This window comes from Capricornis sumatraensis, chromosome 10, assembly GCF_032405125.1.
Source record: "Capricornis sumatraensis isolate serow.1 chromosome 10, serow.2, whole genome shotgun sequence".
NCBI lineage: Eukaryota > Metazoa > Chordata > Mammalia > Artiodactyla > Bovidae > Capricornis > Capricornis sumatraensis.
Window position 1 is genome coordinate 31,767,650 of NC_091078.1, and position 15,085 is coordinate 31,782,734.

Sequence of the window (15,085 nt, forward strand, 5' to 3'; positions counted from 1 at the left end):
TACATGACCACTGGAAAAACCATAGCCTTGACTAGACGGACCTTAGTCGGCAAAGTAATGTCTCTGCTTTTGAATATACTATCTAGGTTGAATATACTATCTTACTTCCAAGGAGTAAGCGTCTTTTAATTTCATGGCTGCAATCACCATCTGCAGTGATTTTGGAGCCCAAAAAAATAAAGTCTGGCACTGTTTCCCCATCTATTTCCCATGAAGTGATGGGACTGGATGCCATGATCTTTGTTTTCTGAATGTTGAGATTTAGGCCAACTTTTTCACTCTCCTCTTTCACTTTCATCAAGAGGCTTTTTAGTTCCTCTTCACTTTCTGCCATTAATGCTGTGTAAAATTCCATGGTGTGGATTTGCCATAGTTTGTTTAAACAATCACTCAATAAAAGACTGTTTTCTAGGATGTTTCCAATTTTCAGCTACTACCAAAAAAGCTGTTATGTATCTTCTTGTACAGATTTTTGTGTAAACCTAAATTTTCATTTCTCATATATAAATCCCTAGGAATGCAGTTGCTAGGTCACAGTGTATTTGCATATTTAGGGATTTTGTTGTTGTTATTGCTGCTGCTTGTTTTTCTGTTTTGTTCTTAAAGAGCTGCCAAACTGTTTCCCAGAGTGGCTTTACCATTTTATGCTCTCATGAGCAATGCATCCAACGGATCCAGTTTCTCTGCATCCTCACCAGCATTTGGTGTTGTCACTATTTTTATTTTAGACATTCTGATAGAGGTGTAGTGGTTTTAATTCACATTCCTCTGATGGTCAGTGATGTTGAATAGCTTTTCATGTGCTTATTTGCCATCTTTGGTGAGATGTCTCTTCATGTCCTTTGCCCATTTTCTAATTGGGTTTTTTTTCTTTATTGCCTTCTGAGAGTTCTTTGTATATTTTATATTTTATCAGATATGTGGCTTACAAATATATTTTCCAAATATATTGTCTATAGCTTGTCTTTCATCCTCTTAATAGAATATTCTGCAGAGCAAAAGTTTTTAATTCTGAAGAAGCCCAATTTATTGATTTTTAAAGTGGATTGTGCTTTTAGTGTCAAGTTGAAGAACACTTTGCCTAATCCTAGGTCCCAAATTTTTTCTCTTATTTTTTTCCAAAAGCTTTATAGTTTTAACTTTTACATTTAAGTCTATTATCCTTAGTAAGTTATTATTATTTTTTTTAATCAGATATGAGGTTTAGATTGAAGTTCAACTCTTTTTTTTCCCAATGACTATCTGATTTCTGCAACACTATTTGTTGAACAAGCTATCTTTCCTCTACTGAATTACTTTTGCACCTTGCCAAAGATCAGTCAGGCTTTATTCTATGGGTTTTTTCCTGAGTTCCATATTCTGTTCCATTCATCTATGTAACTAATCTCTACCAGTACCACAGTCTTGATTACTATAGCTGTATAATGTCTTAATTTATTATTATTATTATTTTATTTATTTATTTTACTTATTTTACTTTACAAAATCATGTGGACTAATTCCTCCTACTCTGTGTTTCTTTTTCAAAACTATTTTGGTTATTCTAGTTCCTTTGACCTTCCATGTAAGTTTTAGAATAATCTCAGCTTGGGAAGAATTGATAGGTATCTCTACCATGTTCAGTCTGCCAGTACACAAACACAGTACGCCTCTCCCTTTATTTAGATCTTCCTTGATTTCTTTCATCAGGTTTAGTGGTTCTCAGCATTCAAATACTCTACATGTTTTGTTTTAGTGATTATAAATAGTACTGTATTTTTCCAGTTTTATTGAGGCATAATTGACAAAATTGTATTTAAAGTATGAAAAATGAAAGTGTTAGTCACTTAATCATGTCTGACTGTTTGCAACTCCATGGTCTGTCCATGGGATTCTCCAGGCAAGAATACTGGAGTGGTTTGTCACTTCCTTCTCCAGAGAAACTTCCTGATCTGTGGGTCTAACCCAGATCTCCCCCATTGCAGGCAGATTCTTTGCCATCTGAGCTACTGAGGAAGATTATTTAAAGTATGCAATATGATTATTTGATATATATATACATTATGAAATAATTACCACAATCAAGTTAACACGTCTATCACTTCACACAGTTACCTTTTTTGTACATGGTCAGAAAGCTTAAAAATCTACTCACAGCAACTTTAAAGTATACAGTATAGTATTATTAACCATGGTCACTGTGTTGTGCATTATTCATCTTATAACTGAAAGTTGTAACATAACTTATTCATCTTATAACTGAAAGCTTTCACCCTTTGACCAACATCTATCCACTTCCTCCTCCAAGCTCCACCCAAGACCTTGGAAACCACTCTTTCCCTCTTTCCTTCTCTGAGTTTTTAAAAAATTCCTCATATTGATGAGATCATACATATTTGTCTTTCTTTATCTGGCTTATTTCACTTAGCATAATGTCCAGATTAATCCATGATGTTGCAAAGGGAGGATTTCCTTCTTTTTTGTGGATAATCATATATAACATTTTTTAAAATCTATTTACAACACTCAAGTAGTTTCCTTATCTTGGCTATTGTGAGTGATGCTGCCATGAACAGGGGAGTGGAGATATCACTTTAAGACACTGATTACATTCCCTTCAGATATTCCCCAAAGTGGGACTGCTAAATTGTATAATAGGTCTATTTTAAATTTAATTTCAGTATTCCTGTGTTCAGGCTAATATATAAAAATACATAGATTTTGTTTATCTTTTATCATGTGACCTTGTTGAACTTACTTAACAAGGGTTCTCAGAGGGCTTGGTGGGGTTTTTGCATATATTTTTGAATTTTCTACGTAAACAATCATGTCACCTGCAAACAGAGACAACATTACTTCTTCCTTCCCAGGCTGAATGACTTTTATTTTATTTTCTTGTCTTATTGCACCATCTAGACCCATCAGTACAATGTTGTGGCAAGAGTGGTCATTCTTACTTTCTCCTGAGCTGAGGGGGAAAAGCATTTAGTCTTTCATCCTGGGAAGGAAGAAGTAATGTTGTTTCTGTCATTAAATTTAAATCAAAATTTAAATTTTTGTTTTTACAGAAATAAAATCTATTTTAAATTTTATAAGTCTTCTCTCACCCAAGAGGGTAATTTTTTTCTATTAAACCCTTGGGAAGGCAATTATCAACTTCAAAAGGCACTTGTTAGTGAAATTAATGATAAACAACTATTTTAATTATTAATAAACAATATATATAAAATGAAGAATGTTATTCAATTGATTTGTTAATGCAAAAGTCCCGGAGAGGTAAAGACAAAAGAAATCAATAAGAACAATGGAAACTATGTACAAGATTATTGCTATAATTAATTAGTAAATTACTTTGAGCACTTAAGGCAGCCTGTACTGACTATGAGTCTGGATGAGGGCTCTTTTTGCAGGTAAGAATAGTTCTAGTATTAAAAAATGTGAATAAATGCCTAGTAAGTTAAGGATAGTAGCTAAAAAAGTATCATGTTGACTGTAGGTTTTTGATATTAATAAAAACACTTCATCAAGTTGAGCTATTTCCTCTTTGTTGTTATTTTTTCTGAGAATTTTATCATGAATTGGATATTAAATTTTTATACAATTTTTGTCATAAAATAGACATAACCTAAAATTTACCATTTTAAGTGTTTTAAAGTGTACATCAGTGTCAGATGGTATAAATTCAGTATACTGTTTTGTAGAGAAGGAAACAAAGAACTCGGCAAGGACACCTTGTCCCAGGCCTCTCAGCGGGAGGAGTGGAGCTCTGCTGTTGGCAGGACCCTGAGCTTGCGCAAGTACACAAGCTCCTTAAGGAGGGACAAGTTCTCCAGGCTGCCAGGTGTGAGGCCTGCCGGGATTTGCACTTGGGCAGACCAACGGGCCAAAGACAAGCAAGAACAATCTGCCAGTTCCGTATTGAAAAGCCCCTTCCAGCTTCCTGTCTCCTCCAGGAGAATGTCTTACCTCTTCAGGCTAGCATCCAGGGTCCCTCAGACTGACTCTTCTAAAAGCATCAACCAGGGCAACTCTTGCTCTAAACCCTAATGTCCTGCCCTTAGAATGGAACCCAAGCCCTGCCTGCATCCTCAATAAGTAACGGTGCCCAGTACTTAAGCGGGGCATGTTGTGGATACACTAACATACATCACCGTCATGGATAGATGGAGGGACAGATAGGTACAGATATTCTGGTGAAGGGCTTATGGTTATCATTTAAAAGTTTATTGATTATTATTTGAAGTTTCACATCTGTTACCATCTTGCCATCTATCAAGCGCATACTTAGAAAGGGTAGATCCAACACGAAACTCTGTCCATTGTGAAGGGAAAGAGACAATGCTGATTATGTCTGTGTGAGAGAGAGAGAGGATGGGGGAGGGTGCTGATCAGGGGCTCGGGGGCACAGGCCTGCTCGGGCTGGACCACTGCCCCCTATAGGACCTGCTCCTGGATGCACTCGGCCTGATGCTGCCCACATCCAGCACTTCCAGCTTATCCAAGGGGAAGGTGGGGGTGGGAAGTGTCACATCTCATTTCCTTTGACTAGCTCAAGAAGAAACAGAGCTTGGTTTTCTGAGACTCATAATTAAATGAATTAAAATGTTTTCCTTCACGGTGACTTTGCCAGCTCCCGTCCACCTCTCCCTGGCCCTGTTCCCAGCAAGGGGAACGAGGCTGGGAGGACGCGGAATGACATGCTGTGTGCTTCCAGAGCAATTAGCTTGTGCATCGTCATGTTGGGGAGAGATTTATGGCTGGCTCTCGGAGCATTCCAGCCCAGACCTCTGCAGCCCAGATCTGTCTGCTGGGGAAGTTCCTGGAAGCAGAGCCTCAATATTAATTCCAATTACAGTCGGATGAGAACCCATTCATAAGGACTGCCTTTGACAGGCTCTCTCCTGCCGCTCTGGCCTGACCTTGAGCCGCCATCACGGTCGCCAGCCTCAGAGAGAGAGGAAATTGCACTGGGCTCAGCCTCAGGCTTCCCAGCAAGCTGCGGAGGCAGGCCACGCCACGGTGCGCTGCGCTTGGAGGGGGAGAGCCGAGGGAGCATGAGGAGGAAGAATATGAAGGACATGATGTCTCATCACCTTTAGTTGGGGGACCATCCTCAGTGTTCTCCCTAGAATCTTCTGGAAGGGTGGCAGTATGCAGAGGGGGAGGGTCTGAGCTTTCCCTGGGACCACCCTTTGACCTCTACTCCCAGAGCAGGAACCCAAGCCCTTGATGGACCCAGGATTCGCTGCAACCACATCCTCCAAAGGCTCCAGGATGCTGGGGACAAAGCCTGACCATCAGTGTCTGGTTGCTGAGCTGTCCCTTGAGGGGTCCTGGGTGAGCAGGGCTGTCAGTGACTGACACACACTCATTATCACATCTGGAGATGGATGATCCTTATGACGCCAAGACCCCAAGGACTAAATACAAACCCAAGGAAGCAATTACCCGAGTATCGATTATGGATTAGGCTAACAACATTGCTAATTACATCAAAAGATGTGTATCCACTGCACCAGCCTGTTAATGGCTTGCATGAGGTATTAAGGCTGCTAATTGGGAAAAACAGCAGGTTTATCACCAGTGTAATGACAGGGTCCCTGGAGAAACAAGATGGCCAAGGCGTGTAGCCTTCCTTTCCATGACCCCGGCTTTCCAAGGATATCCCCCCTGCGATGGAGGCCTTGAGGACCACGTCCATCACCCAAGATCAGAGTGAGTGCCCTGGTCAGCCAGTGAGTGGTGAAGTGTGACACGGGGCCTCCCTTGCAAGGGTGGTGGCTCACGGAGGCCAGGGACTGGACCCCTTCCTCCAGGACAGGAACGTGGGGGAAGCTTTGGGTCCCTCTACCGAAATGATTATCTCATGCTTCTCTCTCTGCCAGGACCACTTCTCCCCTTTCCCATCCCCGCCACCACCTACCGCTTGCCTACTTGCCTTACTGCTTTAGGATCACTCCTGGAAACCTCCCTCTGTTCTGCTGATTGGGTGAGTCTCTCTCCTGGCTCTCAGAGGGCCATTCCCTCCTGGGATAGAAGGTTGAATCACCTCCCTCTCTCCAGACCATCAGCTCAGTAAACAGTGACTAAAAGACCTGATTAGGTAAAAGTTACTGGAACAACCATATGTAGTTCTAGTTTTTTATGTGTTTAGCTTTTTTCACAATTTCTGAGCATTCTATATACTTTCAATATTATAGGGATCGTATTCTGAATAAGATATTTCCTTATTTTATTTTCTTTTAAATTATTGCATTTTATTTACTCAAGAAATACATGAATACATTTTTCATTAAAAATCCAGACCTTATAGTCAATCTCCCAAGGCAAGAGAAATAAAAGCAAAAATGAACAAATGGGATATAATTAAATTCATAAGCTTTTACACAGCAAAGGTAACCATAAACAAAACAAAAACAACCTATGGACTGAAAGAAAATATTTGCAAACAATGCAGCTGACAAGGGCTTATTTCCAAAATATACATCAGCTCAACAACCACCAAAAAATAAACCAAATAAACCAATCAAAAAGTGGGCAAAGCTGGGGAAGAAGTAGCTGCCTCTTGCCCGAGCCACCCCTTTGCCTCCGGACTTCTCTGGAGCCAGCAGCCACCGGAGAAGGGGCCCGGGGTCGCGGGCTCAGCTGACTACCGTGGGCTGTGTCAAACCAGCAGTTTGCAGGTGGCTGCGCCAAAGCGCCGGAGGAGACGCCGGAGGAGACGCCGGAGGACGCGGCCCGGGCGGCGGAGGAGCCGCAGCTGCTGCATGGTGCCGGCGTCTGTAAGTGGTTCAACGTGCACAGGGGGTTCGGCTTCCTGTCCATGACCGCTCGCGCAGGGGTCGCGCTCGACCCCCCGGTGGATGTCTTTGTGCACCAGAGTAAGCTGTACATGGAGGGCTTCCGGAGCCTGAAGGAGGGTGAGGCCGTGGAGTTCACCTTTTAAGAAGTCCGCCAAGGGCCTGGAATCTATCCGAGTCACCGGCCCTGGTGGGATGTTCTGTATTGGGAGTGAAACGAGGCCCAAAGGGAAGGATATACAGAAACGCAGATCAAAGGGAGACAGGTGCTATAACTGCGGAGGTCTAGACCATCATGCCAAGGAATGCAAACGGCCACCCCAGCCCAAGAAGTGCCACTTCTGCCAGAGCATCAACCACGTGGTGGCCTCGTGCCCACTGAAGGCCCAGCAAGCTCCCAGCCCCCAGGGAAAGCCAGCCTACTTTCCAGAGGAGGAGGAAGAGATCCATAGCTCTGCCATGCTCCCAGAGGCCCAGAATCGAGCCACAGTGGGTGGGGGCTATCCTTTTGTGATCAGAAAATTTTGAGAAGCAGGCATCAATCGGCAGAGTGGAGAAAGTGGGGACGGGTGGGTAGGAAGCAGCTGGCACTGCCATATGTCTGAGGCTGGAGTCCACAGCATCACCCCCTCTTCCCTCTTGGTGGGAGGAAGGGTGAGGCAAAGAAACTCCAATCAGCCCTATCCAAATGCACACGAGGGCTTTGGGGGTTAACCCTCCCTGCGTGCTTTATCTGAGTCTCCAACCCCAGAATCTCCAGCTTTTGAAAGTGGCCTGGGTAGGGAAGTTGTTTGACTCTTAAAGAAGAATGTGGAATAATACTTCCCATATCAGAGTGAAAAGATTAAGAAGAAAGCAGATTGATGGACCCAACCCACAAGCCACTACATTCTGTGGGAGGAAACATCTCAGAGGGGTGGCAGGGTTTTCCTCATTTTCTCTCCTCATAACTCCCTCTTGGGACAGAATGCTGAGAAATGTCTTAAGTAGTGGGTTGTGATGACAGGCAAAAGGGGTGATCACGGGAACAGCTGCAGACCTGCCGCTTCTAAGCTCATTCTCACCCCATCCTGGGCCAACACAATTTTATTTATTTGCTGCCTTTGGTGACTGTACCTTGGGTCCCTCTTTCTCCAGGATGTCAACTGCACTAGCTGTGTGCAAATGACGTATCCTGTGCCTTTTGCCTTTTTTTTTTTTTTAGTAATATAAATATTCTGGTTTTGTATTTTGTGTGTTTTAATCTAAGGCCCTCATTCCTGCACTGTGTTCTCAGGTTCATGAATAATCTCAGGGATAAGTAGGCAGCAGCTCTGGGTCTGCGTAGCAGGAATGCTGCATCACCAGAGAGAACAGCTATTTGGAGTGGATAGCCTATTGAACTACCTTATTTTTGCAAATTAGAGGTGGTGCTTCTGCCATAGTGTCCTCTTGAAACCCCTCCATCTTCATCAGCGTTTCATGAGAGACTAGGTTTTAACTGGGTTGCCCTATGACTTGGGTCTCCTTCCTATTGAAAGATTGGAAATTGGTCTGAACAGGAAAACGTGGTGCAGAGAGGTTAGGAGAGGCTGGGTCAGGTAAGAAGTGCAGGGAGGGGAAGCCAAGATTAGGCAAAGGTCATCTGTATGTGTGATAAAGGATTCCTGTTTCATATCTATAATCCCAGGGCGCAGGACTCACTTTATATACCAGGTCCATCCTTCACCTGACTGGGCTAGGCCGACCATGCACAACAGGGTGTAAGTGTGTGTTTTTATAAGAAATGGAAGTTGGTAAGGAGAGGTTTTTAAGAACAATGCCTCTGTACCCATCTTGAGCTGCCCAGGGATGGATATGTGAAGCAAGGACAAGATCTTTAACGATTCTGGGGTTTTCCTCCTTGGCTTCCAGAGGGACCATCAGCAATGGCTTCTTTGTGGTTCCCAGAGCCAGGGTCCTGACCTGCTGAAGCAGTGATTAGTATCATGGCAGCTAAAGGAGAAAGTGGGGGGGGGGGTTCATTTACAAGCTGTGAGATCACTGCAGACCTACCTCACTGTGTTGTCATGGGGCAAACGCAATAGAACGCATTGGGTGATGTGTGTCTGATCCTTGTCTCCCCCAGCTGCTGCCCCCTCTAGTTATTATATTTGTCTGGGCTTTGTAGGACTTCACAAGTAGCTGATTTGGTGACTTCTAGGTGGCCTAGTTTGTATAAATATAATGTGTTGGCCTTCTCCATGTTCTTTTAGGGTTTTATTGTTTACAAACTTCTTTTTATATTGAGAAAAATAGCCAGAGCATCTTTGACAAAATGTTCTGCACCAGGCAAAAAGATCTGAAACATAAGCTTGGGGGCCCCACTTCTTGAAGCAGGGTCATCTTGAACCACCCTTTCTTTTGTGTTCCCCTTCCTTTATTTCCTATTTCAAACAAGATCTGTCCTAAAAACTAGATTTCTACCCCCTCCTCTTTCCACCTTTGTGCCTCCCAAAATAGACCATATACCTATATGTTTAATTTGTGGGGTATCTGCAATTAAACGATTTGTGCAAAAATCCTGAAGAAGCTAAGATCTCTCTATCCCTTGTTCCCATTCTTGAGTCATGTCCATTCCTTGATTTGATTCATGTTAGGACTGCTATATTTGGATGGATTAAGACCAACTTTAATTTCAACCCAAGGGTGAAAGTGAAAGTGAAGTCGCTTAGTTGTGTCCGACTCTTTGTGACCCCATGGACTGTAGCCTACCAGGCTCCTCTGTACATGGGATTTACCAGGCAATAGTACTGGTGTGGATTGCCATTTCCTTCTCCAGGGGATCTTCCCGACCCAGGGATCAAACCCGGGTCTCCTGCATTGTAGACAGATGCTTTACCATCTGAGCCACCAGGGAAATCCAAGGGTAGAGAGGAGCAATGAGGAGGGCTTTCTATGTAGAAGATGGGCTGGGAGACCACGAAAGGAAAGATGAATGTATATCCACGTCACTCAGGAACGATTATGCAGGTGCAAGAAATTTATGTCAAAGTAGCCACAAGATTGTGTAGCAGCAGATGGGTGAATGTAACTCCATGTTTACTGCTAGAAACCAAAGCTTTGTATGAAATCTTGAATTTATAGGGAGGGAGGGTAGAAAAGCATGTATCCATCTGTTATTTCCCTCATCCCTTCTTATTCTTGAACTGCAGGAGACATAGCCCCCTGGGCCTTGGCAACCCCATCTGGGCAGTGTTTATTTGATGGCTGATTTTGCTGTGCCAGGTACTTCCTTTCCCATTTGCTATCATTTTGTAACATATTTACTGACCCTTTTCCCTTCCCTGTCTTTTCCTTGGGAATAAACAATGAATAAAAACTTATTGGTACTGAAACTATAAAACAAACAAACAAAAAAAAAGTGGGCAGAAGACCTAAATAAATATTTCTCCAAAAGAGACATACAGATGGCCAACAGGCATATGAAAAGATCCTCAACGTCACTAATTATTAGAGAAATGCAAATCACAACTACAATGAGGTACCACCTCACACTAGTCAGAATGACCATCATTAAAAAGTCTACAAATAACAAAGGCTGGAGAGGGTGTAGAGAAAGGCAATCCTCCTACACTGTTGGTGGGAATATAAATTGGTGTAGCCACTATAGGAAATAGTAAGAAGGTTCCTCATAAAACTAGAGATAGGATTAGCATAGGAAGAGCAATCCCACTCCTGGGCATGTATCTGAACAAAACTATAATTTGAAAAGATGTATGCACTCCTGTTTTCATAGAAGCACTATTCACAGTAGTCAGGACATGGACACAACCTAAATGTTCATTGACAGATGAGTGGATAAAGAAGACGTGATACATATATACAATGGGATACCACTCAACCATCAAAAAGAATGAAATAATGCCACTTGCAGCAACATGGATGGATCTAGAGATTATCATACTATGTACTGTAAGTCAGAAAGAGAAAGACTAATTTCATATGATATCACTTAAATGTGGAATTTACAATATGACATAAATGAACTTATGAAACATAAACAGAAATAGACTCACAGACATGGAAAACAAACTTCCCGTTACCAAAGAGGAAAAAGGGTGGCGAAGAGATAAATTAGGAGTTTGGGATTAGCAGATACAAACTACTATATCTAAAATAAACAACAGGGCTTCCCTGGCTGCTCAATGAAAAAGAATCCACCTGTCAATGCAGGAAACACGGATTCAATCCCTGGTCCAGGAAGATCCCACATGCAGTAGAGCAACTAAGCCTGTGCGCCACAACTATCCAACCTGTCCTCAAGAGCCCGGGAGCCACAGCTACTGAAGCTCGCACACCTGGAGTCTGTGCTCCACAATAAGAGGAGACACGGCAAAGAGAAGCCCGCGAACCACAATGACGAGGAGCCACTGCTCGCCGCAGCTAGAAAAAAGCCCCTGCAGAAAGGGAGACCCAGTACAGCCACAGAATACGTGAATAAATAAAAATCAACTCTACCCTATAATAAACCGTAATGGAAAAGAACATGGAAAACAATATCTACATTAGGCTTCCCTGGAGGCGCTAGTGAAACACACCTACCAGTGCAGGAGACATGAGACACAAGTTGGATCCCTGGGTCAGGAAGATCCTCTGGAGGAGGAAATGGCAACCCACTCCAATGTTCTTGCCTGGAGAATCCCATGGGCAGAGATGCCTGGTGTGTTACAGTCCCTGGGGTCACAAAAAGTTGGACACGACTGAGCGTGCGTGCACGCACACACACACGCACACACATACCTGAATCAGTTATATACATCTGAATCACCTTGTATTAGTAGTTTCACCAGAAACTAAAGAAAGTGAAGTGAAAGTTGCTCAGTCGTGTCTGACTCTTTGTGACCTCATGGACTATATAGTCCATGGAACTCTCCAGGCCAGAATACTGGAGTGGGTAGCCTTTCCATTCTCCAGGGATCCTTCCAATCCAGGGATTGAACTCAGGTCTCCCGCATTGCAGGCAGATTCTTTACCAGCTGAGCCACAAGGGAAATCCAAGAATACTGGAGTGGGTAGCCTATCTCTTCTCCAGCGGATCTTCCCAACCCAGGAATCAAGCCGGGGTCTCCTGCATTGCAGGTGGATTCTTTACCAACTGAGCCGTCAGGGAAGCCCTGATATTAATAGTTTCATTAAAAATTAAAACAACATTGTAAATCAGTTATACTTCAATAAGGTTAAGTTACAAAACCAATCCGGGAACTTGTACTGATTTGCAAAACAAAAAACCACCCCTGAAAAAAAACAAAGCTCAGACCTTCTAGATCAAGTTAAATCTCCTCTTTGCTGCTGTCTATTAATACAACCCCAGAGTGGGGCACAGTTGTAAGCTGATGTGGATATGTGTAGACTATTTGTGTGTCTATGCACATACATTTGTTCCTACAGAAATAATGTTTTGCATGCTGGTGTGTGTGTACCCAGCTAAATGACTTTCTTGTCCCACGTGCAGAACCAGAGTACGGCAAAAATGAAGGGAGGACAATCTGTCCTGTCATAGATGGTTTTCTTGACCATCCTGATAAAGAATGAGAAATGATAGCACTGGACTATCAATACAAATAATGGGCACAGTGACTTATGTTGCAGTGAACTGCTACACAGCCACACAGGTACCATTTTCCCCTCCTGGGACATGCATCGGGATATTGAGGACACCGGGGGCCCTGGGATCACAGGCCCCTGACTGTCCCTCCCACCTCCTTCCCCACTGTGGCTCAGCCTATTGTAGGCCAGGACCCAAGTCTTACTCTTCCCTGTAGTGATACCTGCACAGGCCTGGTGTACCCGGTAGATGCCCACTGAGTGCCCATCAAAGGCATGGAATAAATCCAAGGAGAGCCATGGTAGAACAAGCAGCCTCCAGCCAGTGGCTCCAGCTGGGACCCCGGTGCACCCGAACAAGGACATCTGATAATAGAGAGTCTGTCTATAAAGGTGGGGGAGGGCAGAGAGCAGCGACGTCTTGAGGTATGAAGGGACAAGGGCAGGGTGTGGTCGTTTCCCTGGAGACGGGGTTTGACAGAAGCCAGGCATTTGGTACGGGATGTGGCCACCCAGTGCAACCTGGCAGCGGAGGAACAGGGAGAAGAAATGCTCCCAGGTCACTTTTTGCGACTTGTCGGTGCCTCCTGATGTCTGAGCCCAGCAGGAGCCAGAGGCCAGAGAGCCTGTCGCCGGACAGGGCTACGTGGATAGCATTAGGCCTGCCACCTCCTTGGAGCCATTTGTTGGTGTGAGAGGGGAGGAGAAGGCAGCAGCAGGAGCATGCCCTTCAGGTCTTCCACCTGCGGCCCGAGCCTGAGTGACATCAGAACCTCAGGAGTTCCCTACTAGCCCACCAGCCCCACCACACTCCAGCAGCAGTGGGGGATGGACTGCACACCTGGGCACTTGGGGGGAAAACTGAAGCATACTCCTGTTCCTTTGCAGCCGGTGACATCAGTCGGTGACATCACCAGGCTTGTCCTGCACATAGAGGGCGTCAGAAGTTCAAATACCTCATCAGGGAGGTGGGGGGAGGGATGGCGTCAGCTGTAAGGGCTGTGCCAGGAATGCTCCTGCTGGTTTCTGAAGGAGCCCCGCTTGTGCAGCTGTCCGGGGTTGTGACCCCAGCTCTGAGCAGGAAAGGTCTGTTCACAGCTGGGCTGCTTCTGAGCGTGTGTGACTGGTGCTGCGGAGTGGGTGTCTGGCCCCGGCCTGTGGGATTGTGTGAAACTGCAGGTAAATGGCATCCAGGTCTCCATAGGAGCATCCTTTCAGCAGAAAGGCTTCCCCCGTCCCCTTTTTCAGAGTCCTATTTGGGCTGGAGGTCAGTGCCTATCGGTCTTCTGCAGCTCAGGTGCCTCCCCTCCACCGGCAGCCCATTCTCCTCCTCTGCTGCCCCAGCCTCTCCCCACCTCTCACATAGGCATCTCCAGAAGAAGAGCCCAGACGCACTCAGAAGCTGCCTCAGAATACAGCGCAGAGCAAGTGTAAAGGAGGGAAGGAGACAGCCGGCTGCCCCTGCCGGGCTCGAAGTATGCTGTGTGTCCTTCCACGTCCCCTTGAGAACTACAGGGCTGAGGTCTGGGAAGTTGGGTGTGTGGCTTCACAGCCCCCGGCACCAGGCCAGTCTTCGCACCTCACGCCCTTGCACACCTGGGCCTTCACTGTCTCTTCCTGCTCACCAGCCACCCGCAGCACCCTGCTGTCCCGTGAAGTTCAGCCCCATGGCCCCACCTCCCCTTAGCAATCCACAGCTTCCCCGGCTTTCCCAGGGCCCCTCCTGAGCCGTCACTTGGCCCTCGCTTCCCTTTGCCTCAGGGATCTCACTGGTCACCTCTATGCTTCCTGTAGGGAGAGGCCAGGTCACTGTCCAGGGCGGCACTGCTCCCTGGGAGGTTCCCATGTCGGGGCCACAGGGAATGACCGTGGAGGGCACCCAGCCCTGCACTCAGGCCCGGAGCGTGGGTTCTGAGCAGAAACCCGGGAGACCGAAGGGAGCAGACCCCCAAAGAGCGGTTCAGGCGCCTGGAAGGAAGGAAGCCGGCAAGGCTCCGGCAGGACAACCTTCTGCTGCTTCTCCCTCCTGGAAAAGGCGAGCCATGACGGGAAAGAAAGGGCACAGCAGGGACAAGGCCTCAGCCAGGGTCTGCTGGCCTGTGCTCTGGAGAGACCGCAGGCGCCTGAGTCCCACCCGGTTTGCAGCCTCCAGGCTGCTGTGCCCTACTGCCTTCCTCCGAGGTAGCTGGCCCACCAAGAGGAGGAACCACGCAGCCACCAGCTGTCACCCCAGCGAGGATCCCACCCTGGCTACTAGCCACCCCCCTCCTCAGCATCCCCAGGGACAGGTTCTGAGCTCTCCCCCAACTCCGCCCACCCTCCAACAGCCCCAGAATGACCACCCTTGGGGTCAGCAGTTCACAGGAGTGCGTCCCGTGAGTCAGGGGGCCCAGAATGACTGCCCTTGGGGTCGGCAGTTCACGGGAGTGCGTCCCGTGGGTCAGTGGGCCACAAAGTCCTTTTGTCACGTGCACTGGAAAGGGCTGCACTCCCCCCTCCCCTCCACTCACTGCCCATCTTGCTTCTGAATTTTTAATGCAGGTTCACCAGATGAAAGGCTCTGAGAGATTCTGCAACAAATAAACATGCAACATTTCCTACATCTGTCTGATCATGAAGTCCTTTCTCATCTAACACATTTTGAGAAGAGGTAACTGAAGTACAGGGCTGGTCACTTCTTCCTTCAATACTCGAGTGTCTCCTTGGACCTGTCCTTTCAGTCACAGATAGGCACCCTGTTG

At 45.9% G+C, this 15,085-nt stretch overlaps 1 pseudogene; it reads left to right on the top strand.

The window, feature by feature from the left end:
- The first annotated feature begins 6,637 nt into the window (after positions 1–6,637).
- Positions 6,638–7,307, top strand: LOC138087734 (protein lin-28 homolog A pseudogene; annotated as a pseudogene).
- The last annotated feature ends 7,778 nt before the right edge of the window (positions 7,308–15,085 follow it).